The 25,595-nt window shown below is 37.6% G+C and overlaps 1 protein-coding gene and 1 long non-coding RNA gene across 4 annotated transcripts in view; one reads left to right on the top strand and one right to left on the bottom strand.

Annotated features, from left to right (window-relative positions):
• The window catches only part of RBM20 (RNA binding motif protein 20), a 101,555-nt gene that overhangs the window by 64,977 nt on the left and 10,983 nt on the right, over positions 1 to 25,595 (bottom strand). The window lies entirely within an intron of this gene.
• On the top strand, positions 5,062 to 18,778 carry LOC143694764 (uncharacterized). The gene is made up of 3 exons (XR_013183445.1): positions 5,062 to 5,229; positions 10,490 to 10,608; positions 18,231 to 18,778. It is a non-coding gene; the product is annotated as an uncharacterized LOC143694764 (long non-coding RNA).

The raw sequence follows: 25,595 nt of genomic DNA on the forward strand, positions 1-25,595 counted from the left end.
AAGCTCTCCAGCTCAAGTGCAGCAGACCTAGGGTTCTGATATAATGTACAGGGATTAAGCAGTGGCCTTCCAATACTCTTTCTGAAGATTAGTGTAAGATTTCTTTCTGATAACATAATCATGTCAAGAGTCAGCCCTCTTGAGAGTTTCTTCTAGTCATCAATACCTTTATGCACTGTCATTAATACATATCTAATTTTCTTATTCCTAGGGAAGAGATCCCATTAGGATTTGGTGTAACACCCTTTTCTCACACAATCTTATTGTATACTTGCTGGCAAATGTATCCACCAAGGAATGAAACAGAATTTATTTGATGTTCCTATGTTACTGCCCTGGAGCAGATGCTCCAGCACAGAAGATTTTCAGATTATCAGGATGGGATAAGAGGAATGTAAAAGTTAATTCCTAAGATACTTATGGATCTGGCATGGGCCAAGCACTAGAGAACATGCATGAAGGAGAAAGGATGAGATGGGGATCCATGTTACCAGAGCTCCGGAATGCTGCAGTGTATGTTTAAAGAAAGCCTTTCTTAGGATTGCAGGATCCACATGGCACGGTGCACACATGGTGCATAGCATGGCATTAACTGAGGAGAGGATCTGAACAAGGAAAACATCTGCATCTTCTCCCTTTTACATGGCTACAATGCCTCCTTCACAAGGGAATTAGGTGCCCCATCTGCATCAGAGCTGGTGTTGGCCAATACAAAATTTTCCTCTGGAAAGGTTTTTTTCCTAAGGACAAAAGCTGCTTTGAGAGTTGAATTTGAAGTTATTCTGCTCACAATGTAGTTCAATAACATTTTTTTAAATTATCTCTGATGCAATTTTCCTGATCTTTAGCTTATTATGGTAATACTTGCATTTTTTCAATGTGCTTTCAGTGAAAAGCCACAAGTAGGTGAACAAAACTGATCATGTATATAAGTACCACGAGAGACCTGACAAAAATAACATTTAACCAGTGAGGAGGTGCCCACAGGCCATATGCATGTGGGTTTACCCATTTCACTGTGCATGACTTGGCTGTGTAATACATATTTTACATCAGCTTCTGCCCTGACGTTGTTCACATCAAACCCTTGTAAGAAGATCAACAAGCTCTTAGGAGGATATGAAATTACTGACACAACAGAACACACATAAGCCCTGGCTTAATTCAGCGGCGTCCTTAGGTGCCACCTTTTCCTAGAGTATTTCCAGCTTCCACAAAAGTTTCTGGAAAGCAACAGAGCAATATTTAAAAGTTAGCAACAGTTTAACTTGAGTCTTACACTATTTACATCTATTTATCTTTTTTTCCTTGTAAGGTTTCCATGTGACAGGAGAGTAATTTGCGACTGATAGCACTGAGATGCATGACTTTGCATACATTACCCACTATGGTGCAGCGTAGAGATATTTCAAGATAGCTTAAAATAAACTGGCTTGAGCACAAGAAATGGGTTGAGATGTAACAACACAGAGCTCTGCCCACAGCTTCATCCATCCCAACAAGTACCAAAAGCAACTGGCACAGCTTGCAGATACATTAGGCTTGGATGAGTGCCGACCTCTGCCACTCCTACCCCTTTTTGAGCAGGCATTTTATTCCATGTTAACAGCACTTCTGCAGAGAAAGCTTAGGCTCCCGCTACCCATGTCCTCCGTGCACAGCCACTTGTCACCAGCCCTTGCAGCAACACCCACACCAACATCAAACAGGCAAACCAGCCATGCCACATGCCACAACAGCAGCTGTGGCATCTGCAGACAGCCTAAATCCCTCCCTCAGAACCCTACAGAGACACTGGAGACCCTGCACTGGAACAACCACCATGGTAACCTGCACTGCTGCCACACTAGGCAGGGGTCAATGTGAAAGTAAGGAATAAAGATTTCATGTACCTCAAAGATGATTTACAAGAGGAGAAGGGGAAATGGGACAGGAAAAGCTATTTTCCTCCACATTTTTATGGCACATGAAATTTCCTTCTTAGCATACCATGTCCTTTCAGGATATAAAAATTGTAGTGACTGAAAAAATAACAAGATAATGACATAAGAATCAAAACAAAAATTAGGGGTCTGAGGCACAAAACTATATTAATACTTTTGAATTAAAAAAAAAAAGTTTTGTAAAATTTTCAATGTCCTCTCCTTTTTGGCCTGAGCAATTATATGATAAGTGTTGTTAAAACTGCAAATATCAAAGAAAGAGAATCAGATACACTCTTTCAGTGAAATGTAGGAAGAAAGTATCAAAACCCAAAGAGTTAAAGAACCAAACATTTAGTATACTTTCAAATATCAAGTTCATACTCAATCGTTCATCAAGTTTATCTCTTCCCTGATTCAGGGATGTGATCTTTTCTGGCTTTAAAGCACTTCCTAAGCATCACTTCCACAGTACTACCTAAACAAACAGTACACTTGGTATACAAGAGTGCATTTTATGATCTGCTACACCAAGATTTCCTGAAGTGTGTTCAAGAAAATGGCCACATGGAAGAGGACTTCTTTTCACCTGCACAACCTATTTAACTTTCAGTTGCTTCTGGTTTTTGGGAGGTTTTTAATGCTGCAGTTCAATTTTTACTCTACTCCCTCCTCCAATCAAGAAAGGAATCTCAAAATTTAAAGGGTAAGTCCAGGAAAAACTCACAATTTATTACAGAGGCTTACATAAAAGCAAAAACAGCCACAGTGGATTAATGTATTTCCTTTCCCACAGCTTTTTCACTTAAACCATAACTGTGCATATTTACTGCAACTCTTCCATCTGCCAGCGGCATTGTGCTGACACATCCGGCACACAGGCTGAGGGCTGATGGCAAGGAGACAGGTCCCACCACTGCTCTCAAACTTTGTGATTAATATAGCATGAAAACTGGTGAAAAGCCACACTCACAGACATTGCTGACTATCAACAGTGTCCCAAATCCCTGCTATTTCAGTCCTTTATCCTAAACTCGAGTCAAGTCTTTAACAATATAAAATGCTTATAAACAAAAACTAAAATAGATTGTCATCAAAAGCTTAAGGGTTATAATCAGACTTGCTCCTTTTTCTTACAAGTTCTACATAGCCTGTGTAGAGGAAGAAGAAATGGCTCCTGCAGACATTTAGTTTTTCTTTTACGAAAAGCAGTACAACCAAAGAGGAGGTACTTACCTTTTGACAAGGTCAAATAGAGTCCACATCACCACATCCACAGTCCAGTCAGAGTTTATCCTTTGAACCCAATCCTTTCAGCAGGCATATATATAAACACACACACTTGACAATATGGGAAGTGTTACTGATAGATAAGTTATGTAAATGATACAACGTACTATAATCACCTCTAAACTTATTCTCAGAGTTCAGATGTTTCTGGAAGGGATCAACCAGCCTCAATGTCACTCCAGTGACCCAACATGACAAACCCACTAACTGCAGCAATGTCAGAGTAATTCTTCCAAAAGCTTGGTGACCTCTTTGAAAACCTCTCTCCAGCCTAACACTGGCCTGAAAAAACCTAGCTCCTCCCCAAACTGAAAAACACACATAAAATGTGCGTATTTTGCTTCCATGTAGTGAACTTCAAGAAAAGTGATATTTTCTTTTCTTGTTTGTGATGGCAAATCTGTTTTGGGGGATGGTTATTTCTGAAGTGTCATTCTTAATTACTAGTAAACAAGCTGACTGCAATTCTGACACTGAATTTCACCCCTCTTTGATATTTTTTTTCTGTCCAACACTTTCTACATGACCAAAATGGGCAAACTCACAGCAAAATGTGGCCATTTTAGCAGCTTGAAAAGGCCACCAAAAGACACATATAATCCCATTTGTCAAGAAAGATGAAATCAGAGGTCTTCAAACTACCGGAAAATACAGCCATCCCAACCCTCCTCCTACTGATGCACCAAGTAACAGCAACACAGCCAGAACTGGATAAAGTAAACCCATGTAGCTCCCACACCATGGTAATGCTGACTTCTTCCAGAAGTTAAAAGTACTGCAGTCTCCTTTTGCTGAGAACAATAGGCAGGCTTGGTGATACAGATGTTTATTCACTGGGAATACAAATTGGACATATCAGTTTATCAGTTTGCTGTGCAGATGTCAACAAAAACATCCAAGCTCATACTTCCAAATGTGCTTTACACTAAAAACCATGGTGTGAACACAGACAGTCTTTCCCTGCCCCATGACGTTTCCTGGCAGGTGCTCTTTCCTTAGAGATGACTATTACCATTGATGACGCACATCAATGCTTTTCATGCCCATTTAGAAAGAAAAAGCTGCAAGCTTTCTTAAGTCTCTGCTATAAAACTTAATCATTTACATCTTAGCACAAATATTTCCATGTGCCACACTAGTCTCATCTGATATCAAGCTGTGAAAAAAGAATCACCTACTGATCTTGACAGGCTTAAAGGTAATAAAACGACTTTTGGTCAAGAGTGTCAGTTAAGACAGCAATCTCATAAAGGAACCTTGTAAGAAATATCACCCATTGCTGTTCATAAACACAAGCCTGGTTTGGCTATATTCAATTACAAGCAAAGAAGGATAATTAAACAGTTCATGATATGGAATGACTAAAACATGTGCAATCTTATTTATATTCTCTGCACCTGTGTTTTCTATGGCTTAAATTATAATACTGATCTTTTAAACTGCACTCAGAGAGTATCCCAGTACATTCACATGGGAATGATATGTTCCATTTTTAATTAATATGTAAATTTAAAAGACGCAAGATACTGCAGAGCCTTACCACTAGCCAAATATATACTGGCAAATAACCATTAAGATATTTACTCTTGTGTCAAGACAACCCAAGTACTTCCAGAAGTAGTCCGTGCGCCCAGTTTACTTGTCAGTGTTATTTTTCTCCTTTGTTCTCTCCACCTTTATTTTGTTTTTTTTCGCTGCTTCAACTCATATTATTTAATCCACAGTGTAATGGGGACCTCTAGTAGCTCATTTTTCAAAACGAATTGTAACCTCTACCCGTGTAAGCTGCAACTGCATTTTCCAGCGCTCGGGGCAATGAAACCACAGAACCCCAGCTAAAGCCCTCTAATCCTTAACAAAGTCTTTGAGGTGGAGGCTCCCAGCGCTGTCAGATGCGTGCAGGGAGACGGCACGGGGAGCCGTGGCGGTGCCGAGGGTGGCAGCTCTGGCTCCGAGGCGGCCGCGCTGGCAGCGCCACCGGGCAGCGAGGGCCGAGCAGCCCCCAGGGCCGAGCCAGGTGCGTGATTCTGCACTTTACTGCAACTGCCCACTCATGTCCGAGCACCGACAGGCTGCTCCCGCCCTAAATATCGTGGGAAACATAACATCCTCATGCTTTTACTTAGTTATCACATTTTTAATTAATTTTTGCAGTATCATGGTAGATTACTGCTATGTCTGTAATTTCATCTGCCCTATATTCCAGCCGTTACTTTTTACAGATCTTACAGGAGTTACAAAATAATTGTCAGGTATTTTTATTTTGCATGTTCCTTAGAAGTACTTGAAAGAAAAGCACTAGTAGTTGGTTTGGATATAAAAATTGAAAGTAATCTAATACAAACTTTATTTTTTAAAAAAGCCAGTTAGTTTGAAGCCTCCTAACCTCAAAGAAAAAAGAAAGAAGAGACTGCACGATATGTGTGTTTCTAGACAGGGAATTCATAATATACACGACTGCTCTTTATTTCCAATTCGTTTTTAAGCGTGTGGGTAACACACTATGATATTTTTTATTTGGCACTTTCCCCTAAGGTAGAAGAATAGAAATTGCTCGACAAAGTACAGTTATACAACTGAATGAAAACTCATCTACCTTCAAGATATTTAAACACATACAAAGAAAAACAAATTTATATCCTTAAAAATTTTTAAATGCACCCTTAAACCTACTGTAATAGTTAAGCATAACCATTAGCTGACTTCTCTATTATAATGTGGACTAGTAGTAATTAAAAATATTTATATAATGATCTATTCTATATCCCCCACAAAAATCTAATGTCAAACACATCAAAGAATTTTCTGACACTAAAAGCTTATATTATTCAATCTTTGTGGTACACTGACATTTAACTATAAATCAAAATGTTTTCACACTTTTTCCCTGTACACTGGACAGCACAGAACTTTCTGAGCTCAGTGAGGATTTCAAGAAAATTTCTTCATTGCCAGTATTGACATGCATATATTAACTTCTGAGAAACAAAAATTATTTAACATTTTAACTACTCTCACAGATTATTTTTCCCTTATACTACCAATCAATGGTCCTTCATATTTGCTATACTTTCCTTATACTGTCCTTCTTTGAAGTATACTTAAAATTTACCCCAAAAAAAGTTTGAAAATACTTAACTGAAAAAGATAACAAAACATCAATTCAGGCTAGGTATTACTATTTTTTAAAAACAAGCTACTAAAACAAGAAAAATTACTTTTAGAGAATTCACAAAGAATGAGATGCTTTAAATAGGATTTTCCTACTATGCCAGCCAACACCTAGGATTATTTTCATTGTGCTTTATTCCAACAAGCCAACAGCATAGCAGCTTCTAGCTGTATGTGTAAGTCAATCATCCCAGAACAGCAATTCAGAAAAACAAATTTCTTAATGTTGAATAGATTGCCAACAGCATAGTAATGGAAAATTATTCTAAAAGTTATAGCAACCATGATACTTTCTCCCAAGTGATTAGAAAAACATCTGTTATTTACATTGGGTTTTTTGTTTATAACAGTTACTCTTTCTTTTCTTCTTACCTTTAGGTGATATTTCATTTCACAGTAAAAGGAAGTGCATAGCCAGTTTTAGATTATGAAGGATTACATGGCATTAAGACTGTCAGAAGAAAGAGTGAAGGCAAACTGTGAACCAGCCAGATTAACACCAATGCTGTCACCAGGATTTTCCTTCCAGCGCCTAACTTTTTACATTTAAAATATTCTTTCTTTTTTTAGATTTAAAACGTAATCCTTCAAACAGTCTTATCATAGTCTTTATTTGAACTTAATGATATGTCCAGTGCTACAGTTTCAGTATTTTGCTGACTTCTCTGCTAATAAGGATATAACAAACCCATCTAAGGCATTAACTCTTTTGTAATTTGTGGCTTCTTAAAGATTTTTTAAGATGACAATTATACAACAGATGAAATTTAACATTAATTCTGAGTAACCAAAGCTGAATACAAACAAATTTTAATACTCTGAGCACATCACTGAGACTTATACTCAAGAAAACCAGCAGAAACACAGACGATTGAAATATCCATGAACATTCTTAACTTTTGGGATTTACCATAAAAATGAAACAGCAAGAATAAACACACTCAATTACCACTCAACAAGTTCTGCATCACCCCTTTAATTGCAGGGTTTTTCCAATGCTAAAAACATCAAAAACAAGTTTATATACTTTTAAGATTATATGCTATCCTATATGATGAGGAATGAATACAAAAAGCAGTCATTAACACAATTCCAATTACGGTTGTCAACCCTTTACTTTCAAGCTTTCCTTTAAACTTTAAAAGTCCAGAAATAAAGATGACTGTAACCACATTTTTTTACTACAACTGTTTTGTAAAATTTACTACAACATGTATTCTGAAGCAGATTATTTATTTTTATATCAAAATTTATTTTATATTACTACTTAATATGCAAGCAATTAGGCCACTGATTAAAAAAAATATCTTTGAAATAGAATTTATAAGTTTCCAGACAAGTTCGTAGCAAGCATTCCTTAAATCTAGCAGTGTTCAGAGTCAGGCCAGAGTAGCCCATTTATGATTTCCCCCACTGCAAATGAAACAAACAAAATAATACATACCCAACAAATTTTTTTGACATGATACACAAAACCCAAACCTGAATATAATAAAAGTAAACAGCACTATTATGTAAAATTTTGACAGCATTCTCTGATAACACATTTAGTTGGAAAGAGAGACAGATTAGTTAATATGAAGAAGTATCGAAATACAAATAGTCTACCAAAATATTTCTTCCTTTTATTATCTAGCCATTTATCTTAGAAACTGCTGAAATACATTCTGCTAAAAGCTGACTGCTAATATGACGTACTTGGGCCATTTTCACTGCACATTGATCAGAGGAAACACTTTCATGCTCTACTGAAAATGCACAGGTATTTTTTAGCACTCTTTCAAGCCCAGAAAGAACTTCCTTAAACAACCTGATTGTGCTTAATGTTTTCTGCTTCATTGAACATTCACACAAATTAAATCAACTAAACCAGAAAGCAATCAACAAAAAAAAAGGCATAAATTTGTTTATGCTTACAAAATTCTGAGTAGACAATGAAATGCAGTAAAAACTACTCAAAGAATTTGCTTGCTTGTTTATTATTTTGTTTTATCATTTGTTTTGGGGTTTTTTAAAATGAAATCTAGAATTAGGCTAAACAGTCTCCCAGAAGTTGTTTGTTTAAATTATTTTACAGTTCTCCAAGGGAGGGCTGGGTTCAGATTTTAGGGTTCAGGACTTTGAGTGGAAAATCTGCCCGAACTCCAATCTCCCACACAAGACAGAAACCTGGCCTCTAAAGGGATTTAGTCTATCAGAAATCAGCTCCAGAGATGAGATTCAAATGCTGGGTCCAGTAATTCCAGGTGTTCTCAAAGCCATGTTAGCATCACAAATGGAGAGGATTTTACCCTTCCCCACATCCTGTTTACAGAGCAGATGTGGGGGCTCCCTGGACCCTGACAGACAACTCTTTGTTCCCAGTTGACTGGAGGGCTTCCAAGCATTCCCACTAAAGAAAACGGGGTTTCTCTGTCCCAGTTGTGTTATGAGGGAAGGAAAATTGCTAATTCCATTGGCTCTTCAGGGGGCACATCTCAGTGAGAATGGTCAAGGTTAGCAACATCTCCACAGGTTTCATAGTTGGCTCATTTCAAGGTGCTTTTTGTTTTGTTTTTCTCTCAAGCCCAAAAATACCAGTGAATGAATTTTTATAAATAACTTGTCTAGGATTGAAGATCTACTGATGAGAATTAATTGGGCTTGGGCTTTAAATTGTCTCATGCCATCGACTCATAAAGGAGTATTTGAAATCACTAACTGAATGCAATGAGATAATATTCCTGTGTAAGAAAGCCAACACTCCCTTTCTTTCTTTCTTTAGCCATTTTATTGAGAAATACAGCATTTATTCCCTCTGCTGATTCTCTAGCCAATCTTAATACTGGATATTAACACCTATTTTGCTTAGATACCAGAGACCATGCAGAGGATTCCCTGGGAGGTTTCCTGAAGCAAAGATTCAGAGAAAGAATTGCTAATTCTAAAATAGAAATTTTCAAGCTCCAGGGGTACTAATGAATAATATACAGAAAACCTCAAGCCAACTGATTTTGGAAACTTGGCATAAAACTACATTTCTGAGAGAGTTGAACAGGAGTGTCTAAAATATTAATTTTTGGTACAATCTCACTGAGAGATATGATGAAGATAATAAAAGGAATAAAAAATGTATTTTCATGCTCCTGAAATGGAAAGGTTCTTACTGCTTCCTGCTCTTCAAGGGTAATATGAGACAGGATATATTTGTTGGTATAATTTATTGGATAATTTGGTAATTTATTGGAGTTCTAAAACAGCATGATTTGCTTAGTTATATGCCTATAATATATATGCACTGAGTAAAAAGGCACTTTTTAAGTGCACACACAAAGAACTGTTCCAGAACTAATTATTCCTACAGAATACAATTCCATTCTGATTTTATTAAATGCACTTTAACAATGGCTTTGAAGTATTTGAGATAAACAAATTTCAAGTCACATCAATGTGATATTTCATATATCGTGCAAATGAGTAATTTGCAGCTTAAACTCCTTCACAGGTTTGCTCCCAGTGCTGTACACAGCAGGTCACTGCCAGTACTGAAAAGTTTTGCTGCAGTTTAGCAGCTCCAGTTTTCAGTCACACAACGCTGCAACAGCGACAAGATTATGAGTTTTCTTTGTCACTCCATTTACTGGGAAGCATTTTACTGAAACCATATTGAAGACCAGCAGTAAGATCTGATAAAAAAGTAACCTTTCTAGCTTTCACTCCAGCTAAAATAAAAACACACGGGTCATTGCTTTAGAAAGCAAACTCCAAGCGAAGGACAGCAAAATACCGCTGAAGGAATGGTTCTGATACTCTGCTGACTTGTATTACCTGTTTGGTACATGAAGAGCCTGAAAGCTGGGGTTTGGAAAATTTTACAAGTCACCATGACAAATTTTAACATAAAAAACATCAATGTGTTGCAGATGTTAAGCCAATTCTACTAGTCAAGCAGAATATTTTGGCTGTTTAAATCCTTCAAGATAGGTGGTTTAAAGAAATAACCCCAATTCTCCAACTGCAGAGGTGGAGAGGGCCTGGCTGGGACCAAAGCAGCTCATTCTTTACCACAGTTAATTTTTCTCCTTTCTTTTTTTTTCCTTCTAAGTTTCTTTTCCTTTTTTTGACAGTTGCAAAATGGGTGAATGACACGAAAAATCGTTGACACTTTCATTCGACAACTCCACAGATCTCTAACCAGGAGCCGCGTACAATCCACCGAAAAAACTGACAGTACAGTATTTAACAGGTAAACGCTTTTGTATCTACTCATCTAGTCCTAGGACTCACTCAGGGTTAATCTACATTTACACTCCATAGGATTTGGGAGTGCTTCAGAACAGCCTATGCTGCTACGTTTGCAATTTTTCATAAGAGCATTTCACAAATCTGTGTAGTCAGAATTACAAGCTCCCAGGAGAAGGAGTGACCACATTGTCTGATTCAGATTTTTTAGTTAATAACTAGGACTGCTTTTAGTTAATACAGAAGTATCACTTGTGGGGATGACAGCAACAGAAACCATTTATGGTAATAGTAATTAATGAGATGCACCAACAAATTTCTCCTGGAGGATATGAAGATCTTTGTTGCTTCGGGAAAAACAGGAGCTTAATTAGGCTATGATTTAATCTGTGATTTCAACTTCTGTTTTTCACCTGACACTCAGAAATTATCTATAGTGATATGAGCAAGAAGTATGATATCAAGGAAATACCTGTTCAGCTCTTCTAATTACTTTTCAACCTTACTCAATACCAACTTGCAGCACTTTTTCTTTCATTCGGTACAAAAATAGTCTGAGTGAGATTCCATAATACTTGTTCTAACCATTTTAAAACAGTGTGCCCAGGTCCATGAGATTAATATTGCAGATAAATAACATTTAGACAGAAAGCAGTTAATACATTGAAGATGTTCAGAGAAGACCTTACACATGCACTACTGGATGTGTGAACTGCCTCCATATAACTATGTTTTCTCTGATTAAGAACTTATTTTGAAAGAATTTTAGTTTTCCTTTGTTCACAGCAGTATTTTCCCCTCATACAAAGATTTTCACCCATTGACTAATAAAATTACATAGATGCAGATGTTAAATAGTAGTTTCTGCAAGGCTTCACTAACACAAGGTCAAATATGTATTATCTGTCACCTTAATTTTCTTTTTCAGGTAAAATTTACCACTCTTGCAAATCACACAATAATTGCTCATGTTGGTAGGCATGTCAACAACTGGCATAAAATAACCTCCATCACCCCTGAAAAGTGTATTTTTTATTTACCATGAGGAAAGTATTCCTGTAATGTATTTTCCGTGGTATGATTAAGTTGAAGAGACAAAGGCAACTCAGTGATTATTAATAATTACATTTTTATACAGTCTGAACACACACAAAGAACATTTCATTTTTCTGGTAACACAGAAGTTCACGAATTTTCACTTCCGCCTTCAAAGTTCTACTTAAATTTTGCAAATGTGTCTTTAGATAGGGAACCATTCACCAGTTAAATGCCTATTTTGAATAAATTGTTTCTTCTCTTTGCCCCTTCCCTTCCAGTAAAGGAAGTTGCTATAATATGAAAGAGACTGAAAACAGAGGAAAAACTACCACTTTGCCAAAGCCACCTATATTTATCCATAGTGATAACAATGCACAGTCTCTTATGGGACTTTCTTCTTGTGAAGAAAATCTATTATTTATAGCTAAAAAGAAAAAAATAAACTTTTACAGTTACAGTTTATTTACATTATTTAATTCTATTTTTTAAATACCAACATAAATAAAGCCAATCAAAACATAAAATTTCTCAGAGATCTAATACTTTATTATTAACCCACAAACAGAGACAGAGAAGCAACTGTGCAGTTAAACTGCTTTGCTCTTTCAACACTGCAGGGTCCAAGAATTTGGGGCAGGGGGCAGTGTCAAGCCAAACCACTAAATGATTAAAGAAAACCCATCATTTAATATAATGTGAGTGAATCGGCCCACTACCACACTCCAGCACAGACAAAGCACTTTTTTATGCATTCTAACAGTTTGCACAGAATTTTATGTTCTTTCTAAAGCTTCCTTCAATGCCTTACCCTTATGAGGGTCTATATTAAGTTTTCACCACGTATCTAACAAAAAATCTTTAAAATAATGCACGTAAGTAACTTCTCCATAAATAAAACATTATGTAATTGGAGTGGCCCTTCTTAAAAAGGAATTAAGTGCTAAATTACAAAAAATCCCAAATGTGCCAGAAAAATACACTTTGAAAGTACACCTATTGTACAAAACCAATAAATAAACAAATAAAGATGTTTATAAAATTTTTTATACTTCCAAATTGTTTACACTAATTCATGCTTTTAACAGATCTCTGTTTAAGGAAGCATGGTTTCCTATGGCTTCCTGGTCTCACTAGCAGTGCTCTCCCACAGCCCTGTAGCTCACTAAGCCTTGCTAGAGACTTTAATGAACATCCTTAAAAATAGAGAAAAGTTTGTGACTTCTCCTATCTAGGTCTTTTAAATGCCAGCACTATCAAGCAGACACCCCAGGACCCAGGAAGGATAAGGGGATGTTGTCAACAAAGGAAAAAAGAGATAAGGCCTTCTGTGCCCACCCCCTTGACCTAACAAAAACCCAGGGCTTGATACTGGTCTCCAGGTCAAAAATAGACTGTCTGCATCTGAAAGCAGCAGAGAACATTTCCACAGTTATCTCATTCTTAGTTGTTTTGCAAACCACATTAAGGCACTTCAGAAAAACAGCACGCATATCTGCTGTGGAATCATTTGGGAACAATTCTGAATGCTATTTAATAAAAAGCATGTTTTTCAAGAGCAATAGAAGCAATTAAGAAAAATAAATCCTACCCTGAAGTCCATTCTCCTGTACATTATGCTTTCAATAGGTGTCTTCACAAAACCACCACTAACCCGTTCCACTGAAAATTAAAACCAAAACATATACACCTCCCTCTGCCTTTTTTACTCAACACAATATCCCACACTGAAGGCACAAATGCTTAACAAAATATTGGATAGCCACACAGCAGTGAGATACACTGTGTTCTCCCTCTTATCTATCAAGGAAAAAATAGCATTAACTACCGAATGTTATTCCAAGCAATTTTAACAAACCAGTATCATCAAGTCAAATGAATACACTACCTTTTCTGATTCATTATCTTTGGATTTGCGTTTCTCCTCTTATAAAATTTTGTCTGCTTTCCTCTGATAAAACTCAGTAATTCCCCATGTTCTTGCTGAGTACTCATGTGAGTTTACACGGTTCAACTGCTTGTGTTGTCCAAGCCAGTATAGCTTAAATCCCAGTCAGCCAGGAAGCCAGGCAGATAAGCACTGGCCTACGGAAAATTTATCTTTTGAAAGGGAACAGAGTGCTTGAAACAGAACTTAAGGTCAGGACAATCTGTAAGTTAATGTAAACTAGAGTTTGTAGATGAAGGACATAGCAAATGCATTGAACAAGATTATCTGCCAGGTTCCACTAGGTGTTCCCAATTACAAATCAATTCATTTTATCTAATTCGAATAGGTGGAATACACATTTTCTCCACTACAGAACTGCATAATTTAATAATAAAATTAAATAAAACAGATTTTGAGATTTGTAGTTTGATTAATAAAAAGGTGGTGGGATGCTTTTTAGCTGAGATATGCGGATTTCCTTGCAAACCAACAGAAGAAAAAACATTTTCCAGTGGAAGGCTCTCTTGCATAAGAAACTTTTTTCTTTTTTTTTAAGTAAAATCTTTGCTTTTATTTTAAAATCATATATTCTAAAATCGTCTGTTCTACAGACTGAGTACTGAAAGGTTGTTTTCCAATACTATACACAAACATAAATTTCATAATGTGTTTTAAATTCAAGATCAGAAAGTTTCAGAAAATAATTAATATTTGCCTTTCAAAATCTTCAGATATAATGGAATTCTAGGACACTGCATAGTTGCAGAGAGAACAAAAATTTCAGTAAATCAAGGGGGGAAATAATGCATAAATAGTAACTGAAAGCACAGGTATTATTAAGTAGCATTTAACTAATCACAATTGACAAAGTATCAGCGTATAGAACAGAACAAAAACACTCACTAAACCAATGAAATTAACATTATTCACTTACGTTTGTTCTTGAAGGTGACTTCCTTTTATGCAAAAAATTTGTATTCACAAATTTGAACTAAATTAAATTCATGAATTATATCCAAGCCTAATAGTTGCTTAATGTAAAAAAAAAAAAAGGCTTTTCCTGTATATATTCTAAAAAATAATCCAAATACCACTAAGGAGATTCAGACATGCCTAAATAGCTTTCATTATATAAATGAAACTAAATTCTAAGCTAAATATTGAATATGGTTAGTTTAGAAGTGATAAAGAATTTTATCTGCCTGTCTCCAATCTGAGATTCTAACCCCACGGGAATTTCTTTCGCTAGAAAAATTAACTCTGGCTTTTGGAAGAGGGTTTTTCAGTGACACACAATCTTCTTGATGGGATACAAATAAAAATATGTTCTCTTTCTTCACTACATATACATGCAAGAATGGGAAACAATTCTAAATTTAGTCATAAAGTATCAGCTTCTTGAGCTAATGAATTCACCTTCTGTGCTCCAGATATGTAGAGAACAAGCACAAAAATGGGACATTTCTGCAATTGTCTTGCACGGAAGAAATACACTGATAGAGTAAGCAAGAATGAACTACAATATGAACAAATGTGAGATATTATTTTGTTAATCTAAAGAGAAAATAGAAAATATTTAATTACAATGAAATTGTCTGATGTGCCACAGTATGTTACTGTTGACCAATGGATAAACTTAAAAGATTTTCCATTTTGCTTGTCCCATTCACACAGCAGTTGCACATCACTTCCCACTAAACTACTCAAAGAGTCTCTGCATAGGACAAGACTTCTGGATGGTTATTGGTTTGATCTTATCTATTACCAATGGGAAATAAATAAACAATATAGTTTGATATCCTGTTCTATGATTTCTGAAAAAAAAGCTTTTTCTGTAAGTAGAACAAAAGACCACGTCCTGTTCTGACTGCTTCATAAAAGCCTCCCCCACTAAACAGAAAAACGGCAAGGTTAATATGCACAACCTGATGTTTAATGACTGAAGTGATTTATGCAGGATACATGGTTTATAGTTTGCTCTGTAGCTTTCCTATAAAAGTGACAGTTTGACATGGCAGATTTAGATAAACACAGCTCCTAAGAAACAATGACAAAATATGGTACCGCACTACTGATTAAAAAAAATTGCCTAATTTGGATTAATCAGAAATTGAGAGCTGAGGTGGGAAGAAAAATGTAGTTAAGAATATTAAAAGAACATCTAAATCATAAAAAAAAAACTCACTTGTATCTGAATAATTGTTTAACCTATTTGTGATAAAATGATCCTGTACTACTGCAGCAACTAAATAGATGCATCAAAGTATTTTAACCATATTATGCCTAAAGAATTTATTTCTAGACAGACAGCTTTTACACTGACATAGAACTTTTAAATTAGAAGATGATGGCAAATACACAAAAAGCAGAAGAGAAGTAAAATCTTTCAAAAACAATGTATTTTGATCAACTGATTTTCCTATTGGCAGTACCACTTTAAACTGCGATGGAATTTTAAAAACTGTCTCGAGATATCCAAATCAAACTCAGGGTATCTAACAAATTTCTCAAGTTTCTATGACTAATAGTGTATCACAGAGTTGATAGTTATGGGCTAAATGTGATCCTGACCTTTTGCGCTTACGGCTGCGAGCCCTGCAGTCTGTGCGCTGAGCCAACACAAAATCTATGCTTACAGCAATGCTCTGCACACCAACAACCCTCCCAGGCAGGATCCCCACTCAGTTTATAGCCTCTTTAAAATACAGCAAAGGGTTCCTAGAATCACAGAAGGCTCCCTACTCCTCCTCAGGAAGGTAATGTCTTTTGCAGTTGCTCCCTCCTTGATCAAGAAAGTAATTTTTTTTTTTTTTTTGAGGAGAGACCCTGTAATGCTAGAAAGCTGATGTTAATACAGCATTTTCAGGCTTTAGATAAATATTACATTTCAAACTTCTATCAAGTCTGAAAATCTCTGGTCTCTCTCAGTCAAACAAATGTTGAATTTCTATTCCTACCATCTTAAACCAATTCAGTGGGCTGGACTTCTGTGCAAAAACTCTTCCAGGTGTCCAATCTGCTGTGATTCTCTATGGCATTTCTTACAAACAGGAAGAAGCAATGAATATTTCTACTTTGTGCTTTATATACCAGGTTCAGCTGTTGAGGAAGAAGCAGCCAATTATTACACCAAAAAAAAAAAAATCTAAAATTAAAGAAGGCTTGGTAAAGGAGAAGAAACTAGGAATATTGCAAATCCAGACATGGCAGGACATCAGGAAGACTAAAAAGATTTTGAGCGGGAGAAAACCTGATGAAAAAGTTGCTGAGGAGCAGAGGAGGAAAGGGAGAAGGGCATGAAAACAGCATCCTTTCAAGACCTTTTCCTACCTCTGTCCCCTCTCTCAGCCCTTAAATCACTGGTGAGTCCATTCACCACAAACTCTTTGCAAAAAGGAGCAAAGAGGTTACATGAAACTGAGCACCACAGCTCTTCCCCTGGGCTTGGAGTAATATTTAATGAAAACTGTAATTAGGTCTCTGCTACCCTTCAATTTCCAAAAGCCACTGTCATTAATTTTGTTTTAGAGGACAGGCTGAAGCAATCAGAATGGCAAAGCACTTCAATCACCAGCAACACTGCAGTGAGCAAAGACAACCTAAGTCAATAAACAAGCCTGGCTGAGTGACTACAAACAACAAATGCTCCTTACGAGCAGCCAAACTGAAGATCATCAGGAAACTGTAAAATGAGACATGTGCATCTTGCAAACCTCTCCTCTTTCCACCCTTCCCTACAAGGCATTGATCTGACACTGAAGTGTGGAATTCCCCAGAGACTTGATAAAGGAAAAATAAAAACAGATACCAGTTAATCACTGCCATGCATGATAAAAACCAGATGAGGGAGTCACTGGGTAAAACAGCATCACGCAACCATTAAAAAAACTGGAAACAGGTTTTTTTCCAGCAGTGCTGGAAACTGCTCCTCTTTCCAGTATTTCTCAGCTCCTGTTCCAGCCCTTCTTGCCTGAAAGCCTACAGACAGGGTAGAAAGTGCTATGCCAGATCAGATCAACTAACCCAGTGATCTGAGCCTGCCAATGGCAACCTATGGGCAGATGGTCCACGGATATTGAGACAACCACAAGATACTAAACCCACCTCAAGAAATTTTCTTTTTCCAGAAGCTAGTTAAAACCATTTATTTATGTCTCTTTTGCTATTCTTCTCTCCATCCCATTTTCTGGATTTTACCAAAGGGTAGGATAGCCCAAAGAAGTGCCTACAAAACCCATTCTACAGGATAACTGCCAACAGACTGAAACCTCCTACCCCAGCCCTAATCTCCCTTGAACACTTCTTGTATGTGGGTTTAAGTGAGAAACCCTACACAGCTGAATGTCAGGATGCACAGGGAGTTTTCCTTCCCCATGTACTCTTCAAATCCTCCCTCTTCACAGCAACACTGCACCTGTCCCAGCACAGTACCCCTGGCGCCTTCAATTAATGCTGAGAAAATCCTGAGTTAAGTGCCTACTTAAATTTGATGGGTTTGCCATTCAAATGATGGTCTGTCAGCCTAATAAAAGCACCAGTTAGTAAACAACATTACTGCACGAACATTGGCAGAATTATGAGCAACTGCAAGCTGCAATTAATTTGACCTTAGCTACCATGCCCACACAACCAGTGATGCTAATGCTGTGATTTTATTTCAGATCAATGTAAACAGCAACAAATCAACATTCCTGCCATTTCTCCAAAGAGGAATCAAAACTACCCAGTGCAGCTAGGGGAATTTGCAATTGAACAGATGCAAACTACTTCATAGCCCTGAGGAAAATGGAATTCATTCACCAATGTGTAGCTTGAGCTAAACTAATCCGAGTTGCATATCCAGTTCTCGAAGAGCTCTGAGCAGCAATCAATCTTCCTGCATTCACCAAGTGATTTGTTAATCTGCAGTTTTCATAACATAATAAAGAACATATGGATTAACCAGCTATTGTTCATAACAGCCTGATGAGCTTCTTACAGTCTCTTGGTTACTTACTGACTATAACAGTATCCAGTACAGTGAAACAAACTGGGCAGTATGGATTACATCATGTTCTACCATCTGGAAAGCATTACAATATAATCACTAATACTGTGAAGCCTCCTGAATCCATTCTTCATTTATAACGCGACTGTTTGAGTTCCAGAAAGAGCATCTGAAGAGTGATTTGTAAAATATGTTACTGAAATCCTAAGTAGGATATTGTTCTTAATAAAAACCATACCTAAGTACAAACTCGATTTTCAGCTTATATCCTTAACCAATTATGTACCAATGCATATCTCCACTGGTAGGTTTTCTTGCTAAATCCATTCTTGCAGGGGATTAGTTAGCTCAGAGCAACCATACTGGGATAGAGCTTTCCAGGGCCAGCAAGGTGATTGGAACATTCCCCAGTGCCTGCTCAGCACCCTCTATTAGGTGTACAGAGAGAGTCTAAAGAGTGATGGCATAAGACAGCAACACAGAAAGCTGGGTCACAGCTCAGGGAGTGGGTGGGACAGGCTGGCAGTGGGCAGAGCACTGCAGTCCCAGGGGCTGTAGGGTATTCCTGGTCTGTCCACTACTCCTGTGCTGATGGGCAGAAAAAACTGTTCACGGTCAGCTGCTGAGGAGAAATGCTGCCCTGAGAATGCACCACAGAGCAACTCAGCAGACACTGGGTTTTGTACAGTCACAGTTGCCTTTAGTGTTACCCACGTTTCCCAGGATAAATGTCCAGCATTCTAGCTTGTTCCTGGCCCAGGATGCACATGCTGCAGGGCTTGCTCTCACTACAAGAGAAGCCAGTCCTGCCAGCAAGGGACAAGCACAGCTTCTGACATGAGAAGCAAAGTCTGCACAACAGCCCTTAGATCCATTTCTGTGAAACTTGTTCCACGGCTGAAAGCCAACAGGGGTCAACAGCATGCAGCAGTTTAGTTTCACAGTGAATCCCCTTTACAAATAGCCCTGGGCTGACAAATTCCACCATGCTCCTTAAGATATTTTTTCCAGTAAGACAAAGCCAAGCCCTTAACAGGGCAACCTGCAGAGAGCTCAGTAAATGAAACCTCTGGATTGGCTTTCCCAGGCAGCCATCCCCATTTTACTTCCAAGACTTCAGTATCCCTAAGGAGATATGCAACTGAGTGATTATCCACAGCTGAAGAAAATATATCTATGTCTTTGTGTGTGTATATATATGTATAGTGTGGATATAGATATAGATATAAAAACACACACACACACTCTCCACACAAAGTCACAATGATACAACAATCTCAACTCTTCCATGATCTCCAGCTCTTCAAACAATCAGGTCAGGCTAACCTTGTCACAAATTTATTACAAATCTGGTAAAACCTATAGAAGGAGTACTTTCTAGAAGTTACTGTAAAAGTTGGGTCATGTGACAGGTCACGCAATAATCTGAAATCTCAACTGGAGAAAAGCAAACCATTTGTTTCTAAAATTGTGCCCTAGAAATATAGTCAGTTTCCACCATATCAATGCTTTGACCCAGGCAGCCCCAGAAATTTGGTAAGAAACCAAGAGATCTTTTGGACAAAGTAGTTAATCATAAACATCCTTGTTCCAACACTGATTTTATGCAATTGACTGGTGAAAGGAGCACAGGCCTTTTTGGATGACACAGCAGCTGTGTGGGAGACCAGGAGTATTTATACATTGGGAAAGGTTAGTAATATTAATAGCTAAAATTGTGCATAATCTCTAAAACAAGAGCTCCTTACAAAAATAAAACTGTATATAAGTGCACAAACATACACACCCTAAAAAACACATTCACACATAAAAATGTTAATGTATTACACACGTCTCTATTACTAATGCTAAGATAGATGTTTTCTATTCTACCTGCATGATATGCTACACAAAAAAGTCTGTTTTCATTATCATATAACATGACAGGAATTTTGCCATTTTTTTATTCATTTCAGTGAAAAGTGCTTTATGACCTGGCTCCTTAGTTTTATTACCCACTTAAGCAAATATAATTCATGCGTCATTTTCGGAATAAAAAGGAGGATGTTTCAAATTCTTCAAATTAAGTCTGCTATTACAACTATTTAAAGCCCAAATATGAAGAAAATGTTAGAATTTTTATAGTCTTTTTAAAACCAAATATTTATCCCAGCTAATAAATCTGTATGTCTGAACTCTGAAGCATTCAAACAAATGGATAAATGCTCAAGCTGCTAAAAAACAGATCAAGTTTCTAATTCTCCAGTTATTTAACTCCATCTATTGAAAAGGACGTTAGAGAATTAAATGTCTGTTTTAAAATACGATAAACCTGGTAAGATATTTTTAAACAGGCATAGATATTACAAAAATAGTTCCTTTTGCCACCTTGAGAAGTGCACTTTTAAGATCATCTAGAAGAACAACGAGCAATTCTTCTAGACTTGCATGCATAGAATTCTCCTTTCCTTTTCAGTACTCTTCAATCAATGTTGAAGGTAATTGCTGTCCTGATCACCAGCTCATATTGAACAGATGAGCACTAGTAAATCAAAAGCTGTCCAGATCTCCTACTGTGGATCAACATATACATAATGGCTGCTTGCCCATGACTGGAAATCCTTCTGATAGCTTAATGCTGTCAGGTGCTTCATTTCCAGTGGCCAAAACATAATGTAACATTCCAGAGGACAAATTTTTCAGGCTTCATTTCAAGCACAGAAGTATGTGAACACCATTAAAACCCACTGATTTTGCCAAGATGCTTTTGTCAAGCATGTGTTTCGCTAATTCATTTACAAAAATAAACATACAAAACTAATCCGTTTAGAAAGCTAAACAACAGCAGAAGATGTAGACAAAGATGATAGAAGCAGAAGTTCTGCAGGTACTGTTAGTTTGGCATTTTTAACATTGGACTACAGTCTCAGTTGGAGAAAAGACAATCTATTAAGGTAATTAGTTTTTTTTAAAATTGTCTAGGTGAACATCAGATCTGTATTGAAGTCTGAAAATTAAATTTTGCATTTCTCAAAGAATAAGCAGTCTGTGTATTTCTTTACAGGATGTAATATGCTCACATAAATCTTTGTGCTGACAAATTATCAATCTGAAGTAAAAAATGGGCAGTAGTACAGGAGAACATGAACAGAGACAGCAGCCAGCCAAGGCAGGAGGATTTACTGAAGAGATGGTTTGCCAAGGGTTTTCTGGAGAGGGCGGGGAGGGGGTGGAAGCTTGGAACAAATTAATAGGCAAACTGTTCCAAGCACCAAGATTGGCACAGGAAGACGTGTCCAAAGACTGTGACTCCAGGTTTGTGTTACTTAACATCACTGTCTGGCTATCTAACTATACTGACACAAACCACTGTGAATAGCAACATGTTTCTCACCAGTGATAGAAATGCGCTGTCATCCAATACCCAAATCTATGAAATCTCCGGTGTTTCTGGGAAGCAGATGTGCGAAGGTCCAGCAGTCAGAACAGGCTGAATCCCAAAGTGGGATTTGCCTGGGCAGATGTATTCACACTTACTGCCATGCCCAGGTACCAGCCACCCTGCAGACAGTTTGTAGCAGGCCATTTACTCATTTAGCTGTCAAGGGTAGGAGTGCAAATAGACTGCCATATGCACGCTGCAGGAATACGTGGATGTTGAAGGTGATGCCTTTTAAAACCGATCACCTCACCCAACTTCATCAAGCTGACAGAACACAAAGGACCCCACACAGTGGAGCCTGTTCACTGCTTAGCCAGACATAGGAAACTGCAGGGAAAACTCTTCCCAAAATCTCTGACACCACAGCTACCCCCCACTGACAAAAGCAAATGAACCAGGAAAACACTGAGAAGGTTTTTTCCATTTTACACTCTGGTTAGGATCAAGAGCAGCTACACGAGTACGCAATGAAGTGCTGTGTTCTCTTAGGAGTGTCCTTTCCAGAGACAGGGGTCAGTTGGGAATAAGTCACACAGCCTGTGCTTCAAACAGCTGAAAGTCAAAGAAGTCAAGGGACAAATGCCACAGGGAACAGAGACAGCCTTTCCCTTGATACCTCTGGGTGCAGCACTGGGTTCTGAACACCGTGTTCATGGACGGGGTGTTTTGGCTGAGCTGGGAGCGGAGGGTTTGCAGGAGGAAGCACACCCTCTGCAGGCTGAGACTGTGCCACTGGAAAACAGCATAGCTCTAGGCAAGCAAAGGCAGCTCCGTTTGAAAGAAGTTGCATGGATTTTTTTCAAACTCACTGAAATGCAGGAAGAAGAATTCAGGATATCTAAATCAGCAGAAAAATGCTACAAATCTATGGTATATAAGCAGTTCCACTGCACCTCCTGTTCTGGGATCACATTGTCCCTTTCACACAAACAAATGAAAAGACATAAAACCAAAATAAAATAAGAATAACCTCGCACAAAGCAAAAGATGTGAAGAAATGAAAGAATAAAAAGACATTCCCTTTAATTTAATATGAATACCTTTTTTTGAAGTGCACTTTCTCATTATATTTTCCAGAAGAACACATGGAGCAGATACACATAAACCTTACCTACTTGCTAATTTTTTAACATATGAAAATAGATTTTAAACACTTACCATGAGGTTTCCATCACTGTAAATAATAACAAAACTACAAATTAAGCATAAAACTAATTAAACAAACATCAAGTAGCAAAAGTGGGTCTACAGAAAAGATTAATATAATTATAGCTCAGCAATTTGAGAAGAGAATATTTTGAATAAGTAGGTAATTAAGTTAAGAGAGGCCTAAAGAAAGATTTCACACTCACATTCATATGCTGAAGCAGTTTAAAAATAGAGAGCAAGAACTGCCTGACTTCATGTTTTAATTTTAGCTGGGTGATGAGCTGGTCCCAAAGACAGAAAGGGACAGCAGGATTTTTTCTCAGCAAAGTGCCCTTCGTATTTTTATGTGAAGGAAATGCAGTATGTTCTATTAATATCCTGTTGTGGCTGTACATAAGCCTAGGCACCCTTTCAACCAGGAAAAAGTTCTGGTTTGCTTCTTCAAATCACTTCACTTTCAAAGACAAACACAGAGATTAGAGAACCTCCCTACTGCTCTCGCCACTTCACAGGTAAATAACATCCACACAGGAGTAGACACTTTGTTTTCCCATCAGTCGCCTACTGCAATTACTAAAGCTGTAATTTTCTATCATGAGGAGGGAAAAGCAAATTATTTGAGTTTGCACCTTAACTTCATTCTCATTTTAATTAAGAGCTGGGAAAAAAATGTCAACACCAACCAGAAAGGTGGGTGGGTGCAGGAGGCAAGAAATGTTGTTTGACTTAATGTTGGCATTATGCCCAGGCTCTCCCAAAGAAGCTGGAAGAAGTACACAGACTTTTCCCACATAAAGGAAGATTCTGCTCTGGGTATGGCTCCCTCATATCTCATACATTTCACCTTGCTGACACTTCTCTGATTAACCTAATCCAAGCAAAAGCTCCCCATTTTGAGGAAGCCCTGCCCATCCAACACTGTTTCAGGCTGGCAAATTTTGACAGTGGGGCAGAACTGAAATTCTTCTTGTTCAATAGCATCACATTGAAAACTTTTCTGTCCTTCAGGGAATGGTGGAAGTGAAGACTAACCACCTTGTAGATTATTTTTCTGACATACTCTTTCCAAAGTGTCAGCTATGCAAGTGAAGGTCAGATTCTCCCCCAAATCCTCAAGTGTCACAAAAGCACATTTTTACCTAAGACTAATTTTCTTGATAGATGACAATGCTTAAAACCTAGGCAGGAGTCTGAGCTAATCCTGCAGTGAAAACAAGCCTGCTAAGTCTCCCATCCTCTTCCACAGTTAGATTCCCTTGCTTGTATTTTAGAGCAACAATCAGAAAGATTCTCCCTCTTACATTTGGCATTTATTTACAGATTCATCTGAGGCTCCACCTGTGAAATTTCACTTGCATTAAGACTGGTCATTGATTCACTCCAGCTCCTTCTGTGAGCAAGCATTTGCAAACTTTATTTGCCAGGGAAGTGAAATGCAAGTCAGTTGAAATTTGCATTAACAACCTGCTGATCAGCACTTCCTAGGTGAGGATGCCCTGCCATTATGATCTTTAGTGCACTGTCTTAATGAACTGTGTCCCCAAAAGCACAGAAGGACCGTGCCATCCCTTTTAGTGACCTGCTTCCCCATCCATTTAGCTCTTGAGGAAATAAAGCAGAGCGCAACACTTAGGCAGCTAAGCCTAGGAAGATGTGTAGTTTGTTTACATCCATATAACCAATACCTTTTGGTTTTAATCTTAACACGGTTTTGAATTTTTAATTACCACAATGTGTTTTTTTCCCCACAATCCCACCAAACCCAATCCAAATTTATGTTAGAAATTCCAGACAGTTCTGAAAACTTTTTTCCATTATGCTGTTCAGATGAAGGTCACTGTCTTTTCTCCCAGCCATTTGTACACATGAAATGAGCTCATTTACTCTTATCACTCCTAGCATTTCTAGTTTAAGTGTCAGATACCAAAACAGGCCCAGGCATCAAGAGCACTCTATCCCCACCATTGGAATGACAACTTCCACTTGACTTCTTGCATCAAATGAAGTTAAAGCACTTGAAACTAAAGACTGAAGAGATGACCAAGTCCTTTTGTTTTTCTGCGGAGCCCTCTTGCAAGACGCTCCCTTGCAAGAAGGTTGTTGGCTGATATTTTTCCTTTCTCCTGCTTAAGTTCAACACAAAGTTTGTAGGAAGAGATCATCACTCACCACATCACTATTTATAGTTACTTACTCTATTGTTATCCTAACAAGACCTTAATCAACAAAGCTTCTGATCCTCCTTAATTAAAATTGTAACATGAAGGCATTTTTGGTTGAAAGAGCTTTTAATATAAATGAGATTTCTGATTTTCTTGCTCTAAATTTAAAAAAAAAATTGAAAATTCAAAGACCAATTCTTCTTCATTTCCCTTCCTAAATCATTCAGATAATGCTTCTCTTTCACCCTCCTGTGTAAACAAATCCTTCATGGATTCTAGGTATGAGAGGTTGGTTTTCTGTGGCAGA

This window comes from Agelaius phoeniceus, chromosome 9, assembly GCF_051311805.1.
Source record: "Agelaius phoeniceus isolate bAgePho1 chromosome 9, bAgePho1.hap1, whole genome shotgun sequence".
Classification (NCBI taxonomy): Eukaryota; Metazoa; Chordata; class Aves; order Passeriformes; family Icteridae; genus Agelaius; species Agelaius phoeniceus.